The sequence below is a fragment of the Lissotriton vulgaris genome, chromosome 2_1 (assembly GCF_964263255.1).
Source record: "Lissotriton vulgaris chromosome 2_1, aLisVul1.2, whole genome shotgun sequence".
Classification (NCBI taxonomy): Eukaryota; Metazoa; Chordata; class Amphibia; order Caudata; family Salamandridae; genus Lissotriton; species Lissotriton vulgaris.
This window is the reverse complement of record NC_141687.1, coordinates 522,682,352-522,699,067: the sequence shown is the minus strand read 5'-3', so window position 1 is coordinate 522,699,067 and position 16,716 is coordinate 522,682,352. Positions and strand designations below refer to the sequence as shown.

Genomic DNA, 16,716 nt, shown 5'->3' with positions numbered 1-16,716 from the left:
TGACAATGCTTGTTATTTCAAATGCGCACATTACGTTAGACTTTTTAAAGCATTAGCTTGCATAGAAACATTATTTAAATTACACTAGCCACAATGACTGCATAGTTGTGATTTCTAGGTTTCATGCTCATGCTAATCAGCACTGTCAAAAATAATTCCAACAAAACTTATCTTCCCTGATTTACTTAAATTTAACTATTCCCTTCTTCATCTGACCAATGCTCTGTGAAATTCAGACACTTTTTGCCGTTGTTACTTCTTTACCATCTTCTTCAAATTTTTGGAGTCGATCACGGACAAAAAAAAACATCTTTCCCCCACAACGTGGTTTGCTTCCAAGTTGTGGATGCTTATCTCGGGTAAACCACATTTGTAAGTTAGTTACAGCTATTTCTCCCTTTTCCCTTTTAGAAAGCAGCAGCATGCTGAACTCGTTGTTTAAAATGCTTCATTTGACATTAAACATTTGAAATTGATGCTCTTCAGTGTGCTGCTATGTACGCAAAGGTAAAAGGGGAACTGCTGTAAGTATACTTGAGTGAATAAAAATACATAATATGTCAACATCTCACCGCTGCCTGGTATTCAGAACAGTAACTAGACATATTTTCCTTTCTTTACCCCTTTTACTGCCAGGGTTCATGCGCATTCCTCTGTACTTTCTCTACATCATAAGAGTAGTGGAAAGGATGCAGAATGTCAGTAGATTGGAAAAAACGGTTTTATTAGCAAGAGGAAAGCAGGAGGCTAGACATTTTCATTCAGGGAGAATATAGCACACTGGTTGCAGCCACGGCCGGCAGTGGGAGTACCTGCAGGGCGGTGAAGTGGGGAGGGGCAGGGTGGGGGTAGTAATGTATGGATTACAGAGTTTTACAGGTAAGTAAACATTTAAATAAATAAAACGAATTTCGATGCACGCACTGCATCGCATTTGGGAACGCAGTGCAGTCAACAAAATTCGTTCTATTTATTTAAATTTTTACTTACCTGGGAAGCTCCGTAATCCATATATTACTACCCCCCACCCTGCCCCTCCCCACGTCGCCGCCCTGCCGGTATTCCCACTGCCGGCTGCGGCTGACTGGTCGTGCCAGCACAAGTGTACTTGCAGTTAGGTCTGACTTTCCATAGGAAAGGAATTTTTTTAGGTCTCACCTCGGCAGCGCTTGCGCTGTCTCTTCGAGACATGGTGTATCCAGGTACGGACTTTAAGCTCCACCCATTCCCCCAATTGGCTCCTGTTACTGTCCTTTGTAAATGGTGGTTTTTTATTCATGAATAGGCTTAGTAGTCCCTCCTTAGTACCTTCTTTTCTCCTGTTGTAACCACCCATGAGGACTGCCCCTGTTACATGTGTTGTGACTCAGGATATTTTAATTACAGTCTGTGAGCACTATTTTCTTAAATTACTTTCTCCTGCCTGCCACTGTATGCAGGACATGCTCTACCGAAACAGCTTTTATTTTTAGCAAGCGCGGCACGCCTTGCTGCTGCATACCTTTCTTTAAGCTTGGCTCATCGTATTTTTCCTTAATTAGCATGCGGGAAGCAACAAGCTCCCTTAATGTACTAGTTAGTAAAGCACATATTGACCATGTTGTGTTGTAGACTGGTGTTTGTTTTGACCTGTGACCGAGCAGTTCCCTTATGCCCTCTGCATTGAGTGTTTTTTTAACAGGTCTTCTTGAATTGCTGTCTAAGCTCCCTTATCTGATGCAAATCTGCCACCTGCCATTTTTTTTAATGGACTTCTCGCAAGCCTACTTTACAGGATATGCTCTCATTCCTTTGGACACCATATTAGACCTCGAGGGCTTTTTCAGACTATTCAGAATATGGGAGAGTGACAGGCACTGCCATTTCACAGGAGACCGCGGTCTCCTGCAGTGCGCCAGTCTCTGTCATTGTGCTGGAATCCGGACTCTAGAATTACAGTAGGTTTCATAGCTCTTTAAGGAAAACAGGCATTGTTTGCCCCCGATCATCTGCAAACTGCTCTGACATGTGATCTCCCCTCCTAGAGTGGCGCCCATTAGACTGATTTTCACTTCAAAGTTTGTATTATCAGTCGTCTCTTAGAGCAATTAGGAATGGGCGGCTCTGCACACCAGACATTTGGTGACTCCGAGTGACTTATCTTTATTGGTTCCTTTGTTGGTAGTGATAGAGATGGTAGGACTGCGGTCTACCTTCCCATTTTAACAGGGAAATAGTGAAAACAAGCATTTGAAAAGTAATAGGTCTTCCATTACTGAATGTTTGAGCTACTGGCGCTGTATTATTATTAGCAACACCATTAGCTCAAACCTTTAGTAATGCAAGGCCTATTGCATTGCAAATAACTTTGATGCTATTTAGCGAATATGCATGAAACTTTCTCAAATTAAAAAGTTCACTCTCTTCGGCTACTTCATGGAAAGTTTCATACTGATCTGTTAAGTTGGGCTAATAATAAAGGGCTGCCCAAAACATTGATTTCCCATGCTAATTTCCATGGTAAACTTTGCTCTCTGATACGGAGAAAACAGGTGCCCTTTTTCAAGTGCAAATTTTTAGGTCACGCCGAGGCAGCGCGCATGCGCTGCCCTAGGAGAGGGCCTTTAGGAATAGGTCATCCCTTTTCAAGCACTTGTGCTTGAAAAGGCGTCCACCTTGCGGGAGCAAGCAGCGGCGCGCAGGGGCCATTTGTCTGTAATTAATGGGACCGCGCCGCTGCTCGCTCCCGCAAGGTGGATGCCTTTTCAAGCACAAGTGCTTGAAAAGGAAATACCGCTTGTTCACAATGGGAGGCACTTGAGGAGCCTGCACAGCCTTGTTCTCAGCACCGTAGATTTCCCCTTAACAGTGGCAGCCGGTGAATGAAACGTTAACAAACCACCATCCACAGAATGTGCTAATATTCTGTTTGATGTGTCATTGCATCCCATGGTGTGCTTGCATTGCACTGCATCTGGCACTATTTCACTTCTCAGAAGTTGATTGAATCATCATCAGACAATAAATCATTTATCTTACAAGTGCATTGTATACATGACACCAGTATTTGTGTTTTTCCAAACATTGGGCGTTTTACAAGTCTTTAAGTCAGGACTCATAATGCAAACCATACCTAAGGGATTGGGCAATTCATTTTGGATTGCCCAGTCCCAATTTCGGTCCCAGTCCAACCCTGTATGCAATACTGCAGCAAAGTTAACAAACTACACTTATTAATTATTCATTTGGTGTGGTAGAGTGTCAGTTCCCTCCCCCTGACTACATCCGCCCGACAGACCCCACAACCACTGGACCCCTCCCATTGTTGGCAATCCTCTTCGTGCACTGCTGTTGGGCATTAGGCAGACCCTGTCTGGAGAGCAGTGATTGGTCACTCACTGGGTGTACCTGAGTCACAGGGACTCTGCTATCACTAGGCCAGGAGTCGTCTGCGTTTAAACGGCAATAGAGGCGAAATGTGGCTCACACTGCAGCCTCCATCTTTCTGCTAATGCACACTTCTTGTGACATACCGGCTTTCATCATCCCTCTTGTTTGCACAAGCCACTCTTTGTTGACTTAAGGTTTGTTTTCCTGGTTACGTTGTCCAACTTTTCTCAAGCATTAGGTTTTTCTTTGCCCCTGCTGGTTTATTTTTCGTCCGAGTCTGTATGGGAGCTAAATTTAGATTTGAATGGCAGTGTTAAATTCCCAAAGAGACACTCACAGGTCCGTTTTATTACCCTACTCGTTTGAGGTATTTCCACTGCATAAACGGGAAGCAAATACCATAAATCAGAATAAGCCACACTTAAGTTAGCCCCGGGGAAGAGACAATGTCATTTGGGCATAGCTATCACAGCATAAAGTGTGAGCTTGTGTTACTGGGTTATATTTTTGAGCTGTGATCTGTGCCATTAAAGTGGAATTATTTGAGGGAGTTATAAAGGAATGAGAAAAGTGTATGGAAATCGTTGCTGCATTTGAGCTTATGAGGAATGCGCCACAGACCAACATACACGCAGCTCAAACGAAGCAAAATAAAGCTAAATTATGTGTCACAAGCCGACATTTAGATAAGCAAGAATGGCTTAAAACTTAGTAATGTGTTGCTTGCTGATTAAGAAATGAATATGTTGCACTGCAATAATAATGATTCTGCTGTAGGGACGTTTATAAATGTCCTGGTATTTCCGGTAACATACCCACACTCAAACAGCAGGTATTACACAGGCAGTAATATTACTCTGTAACGGTAATGCTGGAAGCAGTAACATGCACCTTGATATGGGGCCACTCGTGATCGGTCGTGTGTCATTAATGATTTTGTTATACACCAGAAGTGGTTAAAGCACTTTATAAATCAGAAGAAGAACAAGATGGCAGTGGTAATAGCAAATTGCTTGCACATCCCAAAGAAGTCAACGCTACTACATAAAAGACAATTACACGTTAAGACTACTACATACTGAGAACTCTACAGAACGCCTAGGGTTCAACGCCTTTGAGATCGGGCCAGTCCTAGCCCGGGTTACTTTGCTGTCCTGAAGTTATAAGTTTGGGGCATCCAGACGATTTTCTAAAGATCTGATTTGGTTCCACACCTTTCTTGAAACTTAAGACGTCCTGGTGGTTCCTAGGACTTCCTCGGATTTTCGGAACAAGCATTTGAAATACAATAGGTCTCGCATTTACTCAAGTTTAAGTTATTGTCACTGTAAATGGCAATGCCTTTTATTTATGTTTAAAAAACCAAAATTAAAAAAAGGCTTTATTTACAATGCCAATAACGCAAACTTGCATAAATGCGAGACCTATTGCATTGCAAATGCTTGTCGTTTTATTTTAGTACTTTATAAGCATGCATTTTTCGAGCTGTTTTCCTAGTGTATTTGCCCCATACTGTGTTCTTCCCATTCTCTTTCCACTCACCCTCATTTGCCCATGTGCTTTCTCCTGGCCCTCCTGCCCATCCTCTTTTGTGTGTGTATTTCTTGATTTGCTTCCTCAGCCCCTCCACCCACCTCCATTGTCTACATGCTTCCCTCAGCCTCTCGCCGCTGATGCAGAGAAAATAGGTGAACGGAATAACACCAAATTTGGCAGAAACCTAACTTTACCCAGAAAAGGTGTTTTTCATTATTTGGTGTAAATCTGGTTTTCAGAGAAAATTTGAGTTTAAGGAGAAGTTCGAGGTGGTCATAAATGGGTTACTCTTGAGGAAAGGTTAGTGACATCTGGACCATTGTGTACTGGCAGACACCCATGGTACTAAAAATTAAAAAGTACTCTAATTCCATTGGCTGGGAGAGGCTTTTCTCCAGCCAGCCAATACAGTATCCAGGACCATAACACATTAGTTGTGATCTGATTTGCCAGTTACAACAGCTGAAGAAAATGGTGCAACTTCCGTTACAGGACTAAGGGACCCAGGCCTGTGTCAAGAAAAAGTTTTAAACAAGCACTGGTAATGCTAATATGTCTGGCTTACAAATAAAGGGGCCTATGTGCCTTTTATGGGTTTGAGCACTCAGCAAAGTCACCATGCATGCGCTCTGTCAATCACCGTTGCACTCATGCATCCATCCATTGCTTCATTCTTGCATTCACCCTTATGACAAACCTGTGATAAAACACATACAAACTCAACAACATATGCAAGATACGTTAACAGAATACAAGTAGAAAAACCCCGAAAACATGCTGCTGTCTGGACATGGCGCGCATATGCTTGCAATAATTAAATTAAAAATAGCAGTGTGTGTCCATCTAGCAGAGATATTCTAAATAGTCTGTCGTTGCTTTAAAGTTCTAGCATGGCCAACACAATTAGAACCAACGTGCTGGCCATCTTGGAAAGGTGACCCAGTGTTACTTTATGGGCAACAACATTTCATAATGGTCTCTTAGTTGAGAGAAAGCGGCCATGTGGAATGTGGTGCATTGCAGATGAAATGAGCGGCAAGCGAGCATTGCCTGGACAACTGTATTATTCTCTTGAACATTAAAATAAAAAGAGAAGCAAAGAAATAAAAGGGGAAAAATTAAAACTAAAGGACTGACCAAGAAGCCCTGACACTAAAGCATACTAGTTTTCAAGTGGATGTACACAAGGAATCAGAAAATGCTGTCATTTACAAGTCAAGTGAAACAATGATTGTAGGAACTCAGCATTTCTGCACGACCAGCACATTTTATTTGTCCTAGGCTGGGCCCTATATTTTTCCTGGCTTTAGATCTTTGCGCATGCCAGTATGAAAAGTACCTCTGCTTCGGCCATTAAACATGGTCAATCTGGCAAACTCCAAATTGGCATATTTAAGTTGACTACAAGTCCCTAGTATATGGTACAACGTGTACTCAGGATCTTGAAGTTAAATGCATTCGCGGACTGCAGCATCGACTGGTCCACCCCAAAAAATAGCAGGGCACATTTGGCCCCAGGCCTACCATTGTATCCTGACTGCAGCAGTGTAAATACTGCATTTCGACCTGTCAAAATAAACCCTTTTTTATATATTAATAGTCATCCCTATGTAGGCCTTGTATACCACAAGGCAGGTGTGGAGTTTAAAAGGTCGAAGAAGCCACAATATAGGATGTCCTTGAAAGTGCAGGTTTTGTATTTCAGTAAGATACAAGCGCCCACGAAGAGCAGGCAGCAGCTTCTGGAAACGGTGACTTCCAGACCGATAATCAAGTAGGAATGTCAGCCGGTCAACGGTAGAAACCAGGGCAACAGAACACATATGAACAATATTGAAAGCAAACATAAGGGTTTACAAGAAGCACATAGCGCGTTATTGTATACAAGAATTGCATAGCACGTGCAGGGATTATATACGTGCAACAATACAACATCTCGCTTTCCTAAAAAGAAAAAGGAACCTAAGATAAAAATGTACAAACTGACCCTAGTAAACTCACAATAAAGTTAGATTCTTGCAGTTTAGATAGTGGTCTACCAAGTCTGGCAGGAATGCTGGCGGATTACAACATTTTATTTTATTGTATTTACAACCGTGATTATTTTTCCAGATTATTATGGCATCACATTATAATAGAACAGTGAACTATTTATAAGCAATATGAATTTAAATGGAGATATTTCCATGTTTGGATTAAGTGAAGATATATTGTTTATAGGTAATAATCTATTGTTTTTGAGTGTGTAACAGGACACCACACTGACGAAGGACCACATAATGTCAAAAATGCTATAGGGGGAGGAGGACACTAAACGCATTATTGATTGAGGAAAAACAGAATGCACAAAATGAAATAAATAACTAATTAAATGAACTTGGAAGCCAACAGAGACGTTAAATTAATAGATGCAGAACTGTTCAGAGAAGTATAGTAAAACGTTTTAAGAATGAGAAACCCACTGGGGGACCTAATAAAGCAGCGCTGATGGGGAACACAAACTCGTGTAGGGATTAGTGCCTAGATACCTTTTTAATTTTGCACCGGAGATCAAAAGCTGAAATCTCAACAAGCACACTTAAACCAAGAGCACAGACTGAAAAACTACAAAACTCACTGGATATTGCATAGATATTCAACAAAAGAACGCAAGGAATACAAAAGCAATGCCAGTAACCTGTAAAGAATGCTCCATATTTTCTGGCCGCTAACCATCTCCAACCAGGAACTGCTCACCAGGTGCATGCAAGAGAGCGTGGTCACCATCATTATGAGAAAAATAATGGCGATGGATACGACACGCCATCAGAAAAGAAGAAGCGTTCATCACAAAAACAGCCACTCCACTGGACCCCAAAAACCAAACGAGAGAGAGGCAGGACAAAGTACACCTGAAGGCGAACAGTGGAAACAGAAATTAAAACCCTGAACTGCCATACAGACCCTTGCCCGAGACGGACAGAAGTGGAGGTCCTTCGTTGTTGCCCAAAATACCCTGCCCAACATACCAGTCGATATAACGGCAGTAAACTAGTAAAGCTTTGAATGGAACATTGGATGTTTGGTGAGCATCTGCTAGTATGGGGTTATTGGAGCATAGTCTTGCGATAACTAGAATGTTGATGGCTGCTTTGGGATGATTAGGGAGAAGAGTGTGGAGTTGAACGTTAGCTGATTTTGTCACCTTGCTTGTGTGAGGGATATTTGTGAGTGCTGAATCTAGTGTGAATTCTAATGATTTGGTAAATAAGGCTGGTACTTGCGCAAGGCTTCCCGCGTTTACAAGTCCTACATTTTGGGTCAAATTTATTCTTGCGAGATGTTGAGAGGCCAAAGAGTTCAGATTTCTCTGAGGTTTGGAGAAGGAAATCCTCCTGCAAACATCAGTTTCTTAGGATGCTGATGTCATCTTTTATCAAGGTTTTTAGGTACACCTCGGTGTAGTCAGCATACTCATGCAGGGCTACACCAGAGTTATTTAGGATATACCTTAAGGTAGTGACCCCAAGAACAGAGCTAAAGAAGAGGATGGAAGCCATACCTCTGTTTTCCTTGGCTCCTGACTTTCAGCTCCACATGTTATGTGGTAGAAGCAGTACACTCCGGAATGAAGAAAACTTTATTTGCACCCACATAGCTTTTTCCACGATTTAATTAGTTGCATGTTTCCTGGGAAATTCTGTCAATATTTTGCTCCGTTCTGTGGATTCTGTTCTGTAGCACCCCATTTCCATATCAAACATGGTTACTTTCACTAAACTGTGTCTATTTTTCAGCATGTGTAAAGCCTCCATAAATTCCATAGGTAACTCTTCTCCTCTGTCAGTCTGGTTTTGCCATGCGGGTCTCCCAATGTTTGGGGAGTTCACCAAGCATAGGACCCGTACCCTCCAGATATTCCCCCGCCGCCCAACTTCCCTAGACATGCAAGATCCTCACATTTTGAAATCACCAAGAGATTCAAGTGGGGTTAAAAAGGCCATGTTTATTCACAACATTGTATAAACATGACAAGCAAGAACATGCATATCTAATATTTACAAGTTATATTCATAACTACATTTATGAGCATATCATGCTCCATCACCTTCCCAACCCTACGGGAGGAACACCATCTGGTTCGCATCTCGCAACTGGGTACCCTACGCCAAGTGCTGTGCACCTGCCCCTTAGAGTGGTGGGTCCCGCCCTTTGATCCTTGTCCGCCATTACCGGGGCCCACCTCTCGACCACCAGGCTACCCAGGGTCGCCCGGGAGGCTCAAAATCTGTCGCCCTAGCCTCCCCAGCCGGTGGTCACTTCCTCCCAGTGGAGAGCTTGCCATATCCCCCCTCAGAGCTGGCCTATGGAGCCCGGCAGGCGGGCTCCCATCCATTTTGTTTAGCCTCTGGTTACTGATCGCAGGTCTCTTCTCCGCAGAACACCCCTCAAACCATTTATCTAAGGGACGGGTGGGTGGGAGTTTCGGAAAGCCGGCCTGGATCACGAGAATGGCCAGGTGCCGGCGTGAGCAGTCAGGTATCCAGGAGTGATAGCGGGAACAGAGACCCCAGTCACAGGGAGTTGACCCTAAATAGGCCCAGAGTCTCCACCCCCTGACCCCCAGGTCACGTGATATCGCCGGACCGGAAATGGGTCGGCCGGACGCCGATTTTCCCGTCCGCCCGACCAACCACCAGAGACCAGGGGCGGGCGGGGTCCGGAGAGGCCGGGTCCTAAGTGCGCGCGGCGTGATTCTCCGCGCTTGTCATAGAACTTTGTAGCTGCCTTCCAATCTTGTTTTCCTCAACAATCCTCAGAGCTCAGAGCCTCCTCTTTGCGTGGGTCTGTCCATCTTGAAAATTTAGCTGCTAGCGCTCCCTGCTGCAATACTCGCTGCTTTATCAAAAGGCCTCACCAATATTTTCAAGTTCACAACGAAGTGGTGTTGCTATTCAGCCATGGGCAACACCGGCAAAGGATTAGCTTTGTCTCACATCTCATTTTGCGAAGGACAGGGCAGAGTATATCAGGGCTCTACGCCGGTGTCGCCCATGACTGAATAGCAACACCACTTCATTGTGAGCTTGAAACTATTGAAGATAAACAGATGAGAATAACTAGTGTTGGTATTAGGAAGTATCAATAGGGTGCAGCAGAGATCACCTAGAAGAAACTCGTTCTCTGGCACCTATTTCTTTTCACTTCACCTATTATTGTAGCGGAATAAGAAATACAGTTTGTAGTCACAAGCTTGAAAAGGTCCCATGTGGACGAAAAACATGCCGGCTGATGATCATGTACTGGTTGGAAGTGTGTAAAAACAATAAAGACGACGAAAATATATCACATGACCTTAGACTTATGGACTGACATTTCTGTTTTTTTGCTCTCAAACAGTGCTATTCAACCAAATTGTTGGAGTTCTCCAGTATATTGTTTTAGGATTTAGTGGTTTACTATTCGTTGGAGTAACGCCATCTTTGTTCTTGCAGGTACCAGGGGCATTTACTGTGGTAGCACCAGTCTTTGAACAAGTTTTCTTTCTTTAGAATTTCTACCCCGACTAGTTGAGTACTGTGCCACATCTTTTAGTAATTGTCACAACTACCTACCCCTCCAGTATGAATAGGCTCAGTGCTCAGAACCCTGCATTCTATGGAGGACATTTCTCAAGGCACTCAATCAAATTATTTCAGGTTAGCCCAAACTCCTCTATTTATTGTCCTTGCCTCCTTCTAATCTGTCCACATACTTTCTTGAACCCTATGTAGCATTTGGACCTACCTCTACATTCATCCAAGGGGCACCTAAAGACCTTCTTCCCAGTATATCTAGACAATTACAAAATGATCTATATTTTCAGCCTATTTATATGAAGGATAGGGTTGCAGTCTAAAAAGACCAACAAGCCTAGAACAGCAAATGCTTTGATTAGAGTTGGTGTGAGGGGAGCTCAAAATGAAGCTAACGAATTGTAAAACTAGTCAGAATCTGGAACGTAGGCTTGAAAGGAAAAAAGTACAATTAAAATAGAAAAACTGTCAAAAGAATGACTGCTTCTGATATTAGGCTCAGGACCCCAAACAGCGGTTTAGAATGATATCAAACAAAATTATGTTAACTGACTAGCAATCTCGCAGTGTGCAACTTGCTTTGGAGGTTTTGAATTTACCCAGACTGTACATGTAGCACACTACCAAGTCAACCGGATTGGATTTAAAATTGATAATCCTCAAATCCAAGAGATGTGACAACTAACATTTTAATTAGTAGCCTCGTTTACTGAAATGTGAAAACAATCATTAGTAAGAAGAAGTGACCGTAAAGCGAATGTTTGCAATTGTAATGGCTATATAAGGTCAGATTCGTGCTTTAAAACATCAATTTGTATATATCCCAATCATATCCAAAGTCAGTACCTGTGTTGCAAATATGAAAAACCTCTGACCATTCAGAGCAAACGTAGAAGCTAGTGTAGCGTCCAGCTACAATAAATACAACTACTATTCTGGTATCAACTGGAGCTTTATTATTTGCATGTTACTCCTACCTCGTCCCTGCTCTAACTAACTATATCCTGCGTCCACTCCTCCTCTTCCTCTCGCCCCCTAGCTCCTCCCACTCCCAGCTACTAGTGTGCTAACTTTATAACATCTCCCCCTTTTGTAACAAAACAAACAGAACATACTGACTTCTTAGTCCATCTCCACGATCAGTCTCTTGGGTGGACGTATGTCACGATGAGGTCGTGGCGACCTGGCCCCCAGACCATCAGTACTCAATGTCTCAGTGATCGGAGCAATGTTCTCTTGACCATTTGGCTGTGGTTCTTCAACTCGGGGATTGTTTATGTCACTCATCATGGTTCTCGAGGTGTCTGTTGGCAGTTTCTTGAAGTGCGAGATATTTCTCGTAACTCGCCGCTGCTCAGACTCCGCAGTTACCATAGTCCCTTTCCTTCGGGTGACCACCAGCGGTTCATCCTTGAATGGACAGTCAGTCTTTTTCTGCGTCTCTTGCTTGACGATAACATTGTCCCCCTCATTTAATGATAATGACCGTGCTCTCCTCCGGTTGTCGGCATAGGCCTTCATTTTTCTTTTGTTGCGGTCATCGGTGGCTCTCATTTCCCACGAGTCCATCTCAGATAATGATGCTTCCAGGGCTCCATCCCACGTGGGAATGCGATTCCTCATGGGACGTCCCAGCATGAGGGTCGCCGGGCATTGGCCAGTCGTAGCATGAGGAGTTGTACGATAAGCTCGAAGGACTTCATTGAGTGCTGTTTGTAAGTCTTTCCCTTCCACGGTAGCATGTTGGAAGGTCTTTTTGAGGGTGGCCATGAACCTCTCAATTGTCCCATTCGCCTGTGGCCAGAGAGGCGTTATCCTGCGGTGATGAAAGTCCAGGTGCTTTGCAAAAGCAGCAAAGTCATTTCCGTTGAAAGGAGGTCCGTTGTCTGATTTGACGATCTTGGGAACTCCCCACGCTGCAAAGACGTCATCAAGGACTTTGAGAGTACTGGCAGTGTTCGTGGACGACACAAAACAGGCAATGGGGTACCTGGAATACTCATCAATGATGGCCAGCACATATTTGCCAGATGACAGGGGTCCATAAAAGTCTATGGCGATTTCTTGCCATACACCACTAGGCAGGCTGGTCATATGTAAAGGAGCTGGAGGATCACCCTTGCTGGTGAGTTGGCAGAGATGGCAATCTTTCAAAGTGGCTTCCACTAGTTGATCAAGGAACGGAAACCATACTCGTTCCCTTAGTGCTCGTTTGGTCGACACTATTCCTCGATGTCCTTCATGTGCAAGAGCAACCACTCCTTGTCTCAGTTGAGTAGGAATTACAATCCTCTGATCACGCAGCAATATGCCATCAGTCGTGACGGAAAGCTCACCACTCACATGCCTGAAGGCTTGTAGTTCACGTTGAGTCGATGAATCAGTTTCATCGTCCTGAGGATCATGCCTCCATCGATTGTTGCGGATTTTGTGAAGGACTCTCTGCAAGATGACGTCCTGTGCTGTAATCTCCCGAATAGTCTCCATAGGGATAGCTGGAGGAAGAGCTTGATCTGTTACAAAATGAATGTACTCTTCCGCAATGGAGGATCTGGAAGCTGATGATGGGAGAGGATGCCGGGACATGTAGTCCGCTGGATTTTCAGACTTCACTGGTTTGTGAAGTATAGTGAAGGTATATTCTTGTAACCGTAGGCCCCACCTTTCGATCCTCGGGGGCATCTTGGATCTTGGATTTCCATAGATGGTGATGAGAGCTTGATGATCTGTAATTAGAGTGAAATGTTTTCCGTAAATAAAGACATGAAAATGTTCACATGCCCATACCACGGCTAGGCTTTCTTTTTCAGGTTGGGAGTAGGCTCGTTCCGGCTCAGTCAGACTACGACTCGCGTAGGCAATGATGCGGCGTTGATCTGAGTCATTTTCATATTGTGCCAGGATCGCTCCCAGTCCCACCGGACTTGCATCTACAGTTATTTCAGTTTTTCGCTGTGGGTTGAAATATGACAAGTGATTCGCCGATTCCACCGCCTTCTTGATTTCCTTAAATGCCTGCTCACATTGGGGAGTCCATTCAAACGGCTGACCCTGCTTGGTTAGCATGCGGAGGGGGTGGCTGATCGTAGCGTAATCCTTAATGTAGCGAGCACAATAGCTGGCCATTCCCAGGAACGATCTGAGGTCGCTGACATCTCGGGGACTCTTGGTGTTGTTTAAAGTCATGATTTTGTCAGGATCAGGTTTCATGCCAGCACCAGAAAAGATGTGACCGAAAAACTTCAGCGTGGCCTGGTGAAACTCGCATTTCTCTTTGTTCAAAGTCAAGTTGGCTGCCACTAAGGCATGGCAGACACGATTGAGTGCAATGTCGTGTTCTCTGACGTCAGAACCATAGACAAGGATGTCATCGCTATAGTTGAGCGTGTTTGGAATATTTTGAATGACTTGCCGGATCATTTCCTGAAATATCTCGGCTGCCGAGGACACACCGAAGCTCAGTCTTTTGTATCTAAACAACCCCATGTGAGTTGCAAAAGTAGTGATATATCTAGACCCCGCTTCCAATTCCAGTTGATGATAACCTTTATTCAGATCCAATTTGGAAAACACAGTGGCTCCGTTAAGTGCTGCGATCATGTCACTCAGGTGTGGCCCCGGGTGCCGCTCTCGTTCTATCGCAGTGTTGGGCAAGCGCATGTCCACACAGAGTCTGACTTTGTTGGCCGTGCCCTTTTTGGGAACGATGACGACCGGCGAAACCCATGGGGTCGGGCCATCAGTGCGTTCGATGATGTCCGCAGCCAATAGATCTTGGAGTTCTTCCTCAACAGCGGCCTGTAGGTGAAATGGTACCCGCCGAGGGTGTTGGGCGACAGGCCTGACTTGTTCGTTGATGTGTAGTCGTACTTGACAGTCTTTCAATTTGCCCAGACCTTGAAACAACCTGGGAAATAGGCGAGTCACGTCTCAGATGTCGCTGACTTTGAAAAGAATTTCCACCAGGTGGAGTCGTTCAGCAGTTGGTAGACTCAAAAGGCAGTCTGCTTCAGGGCCCTTGATAACATGGATGACTGCTGATATAGTTGTGCCTTCGTGTGTAAGCGTCGTTGAGAACTTCCCTAGGCAGGGAAGTGGCTTCTTAGCCATCCACGTGAAGACTCTCACAGGTGCAAATGTCAGGGGGGGTCGCGGACTCATCCTTTCATATTCAGTAACTGGAATGTAATTTAAGGAGGCACCAGAGTCTAGTACAAACTTTGAGTCGTGATTTCCAACTTTGATGTCCAGCCGAGGGTATCTCTTAAGCTGGTCCGGGTCTGCTGCCAAATTCAGGTATTCAATGGTGTAAACAGAGTCTCGGGACGAAGGTCTGGATTCTCTGGAAGGTGACCTCCTCTCCCACCGAGACCGACGTGACTCTCTGCTGGAGTGTGACGATTCAGGGGACCGCTCCTTCTGATCTTGGACAGCTCGCACATGATGTCTTCGAGTGTCGGACCGCGACACTCTTGGAGCTCTGCTTCGTGTGTCAGATCGTGTAGTACCTGAGTGGCTACTTCGCTTCTCTTTGTTGTACTCCCCGCACATTGCTTTGAAGTGGTTAGTGCGACCACACTTTCGACATCTCTGGCCCATGGCCGGGCAGTTGCCCACATGAGGGTAATCATACCCACATCGGTAGCACTTTCTCACTCTTTCCTGTCGTCTCTCCTTCCTCCATGGTTCTTGACGTTGATAGCCTGATTGCTCTTGACGGGAGGATGTGTGCGACCTCCATTGTTTGTCTCTGGAGCTTCTTCGACTGTCACTCCGGGCGTGTACGCGTCGCGCCTGTTCATGACTCCCTTTGTGTTCCGTTTCCATGACGGCGGCGTACTTCTCCGCCTGATCATAAGCTTGTGTCATCTCCTCTATTTCATCCAATCCATGCGGTTTCCTCAGTAGTCGCCTCCTAAGTTGATCCGAATGACATCCGTCTATTATTTGGGATTTGATGGCAGCGTCAGTAGAGAAAGAATCAAATTCACAGTACTTGGCTAGTCTCCGCAGACGCACCATGAAGGCACTCATGGGCTCATCCTTCCCTTGCCTGGCGGAGTGAAATGTGTGTCGTTCATAGTCTACATTTCTCTTGTGAAGAAACTTCTTGTTCAGGACCTCACACGCTTTAGCATAAGTATCTACGTCGGCAGCAGGCAGGTCTTTGAGTATCTTGACTATCTCTCGCCCCGCCAGATTGCGCAGAATGATCAGTTTCTTTTTCTCATCAGTGATGTCCGAACCATCAATATAGTCTTCAAACTCTTCCAGCCACTCTTGCCATTTGGGGCCCATGCTCCCTTCCGTTGTTACCTTGATAGGAGCGGGTGCTCGCAAAAGCGATCCACTGGGTGGAGGTTGAGCATCTTCGTCAGCCATTCTGCAGCGATCTCACTTGTCTTTGCCAATGCTTGTTTATTTTACCAACGCTTGTTTCTTGTAGTCGCCAATGCCTGTTTGCTTTACCAATGCTTGTTTCTTTCAGTCGCCAATGCTTGTTTACTTTGCCAATGCTGGTTTCTTGTAGTCGCCAATGCTTGTTTATTTTGCCAATGCTTGTTTCTTGTAGTCGCCAATGCTTGTTTATTTTGCCAATGCTTGTTTCTTGTAGTCGCCAATGCTTGTTTGCTTTGCCAATGCTTGTTTCTTGTAGTCGCCAATGCTTGTTTATTTTGCCAATGCTTGTTCCTTGTAGTCGCCAATGCTTGTTTACTTTGCCAATGCTTGTTTTCTCACCAGTGCCTGACTTCAAAATGGCCGCCGTTGACTTGCACAGGGTTGTCCTTACTAGGCGCCTGACTTCAAGATGGCCGCCGTCCTTGCAGGCACACACGAGGCTGGCTCTCCAGGCTCATTCACTCGGGGGCACTCAGAACTCACCGGCGGTCGGCTTCTGGGGCAGTCCACGCCAGGATTCACTTCTCCACCACCACCACGGACATCAGGTGAGATCGGGGTGGGCTCCCGACTTGCCTTAGCAGTTCCCGCGTTCTTCCGCCGATGGCCTCCCAAACCTCACGCATCGGGCGTGAGGTTTTCCGATGTCCACTTTCGCTTGGACTCAAATCTTAGCGCTCTCAGCAGCGCTTGCTGGCAGCGCGTCGTGAGTGTCGTCCACGCCTCTGGGGCACTCCACGGGGTCGGAGTGGGCTCCCGATTCCTGTTTGCCAGTCTTGCACTTGGGACACACGCTTCTAGTGTGCAGTGCGTTTTCAGCGCGACAACTGCTGGGGACAAGGCGATTTCTCGAGGC

General features: G+C 45.1%; 1 protein-coding gene across 1 annotated transcript in view; it reads right to left on the bottom strand.

The window, feature by feature from the left end:
- IGF2BP2 (insulin like growth factor 2 mRNA binding protein 2) overlaps positions 1-16,716 on the bottom strand; it is a 390,975-nt gene that overhangs the window by 115,660 nt on the left and 258,599 nt on the right. The window lies entirely within an intron of this gene.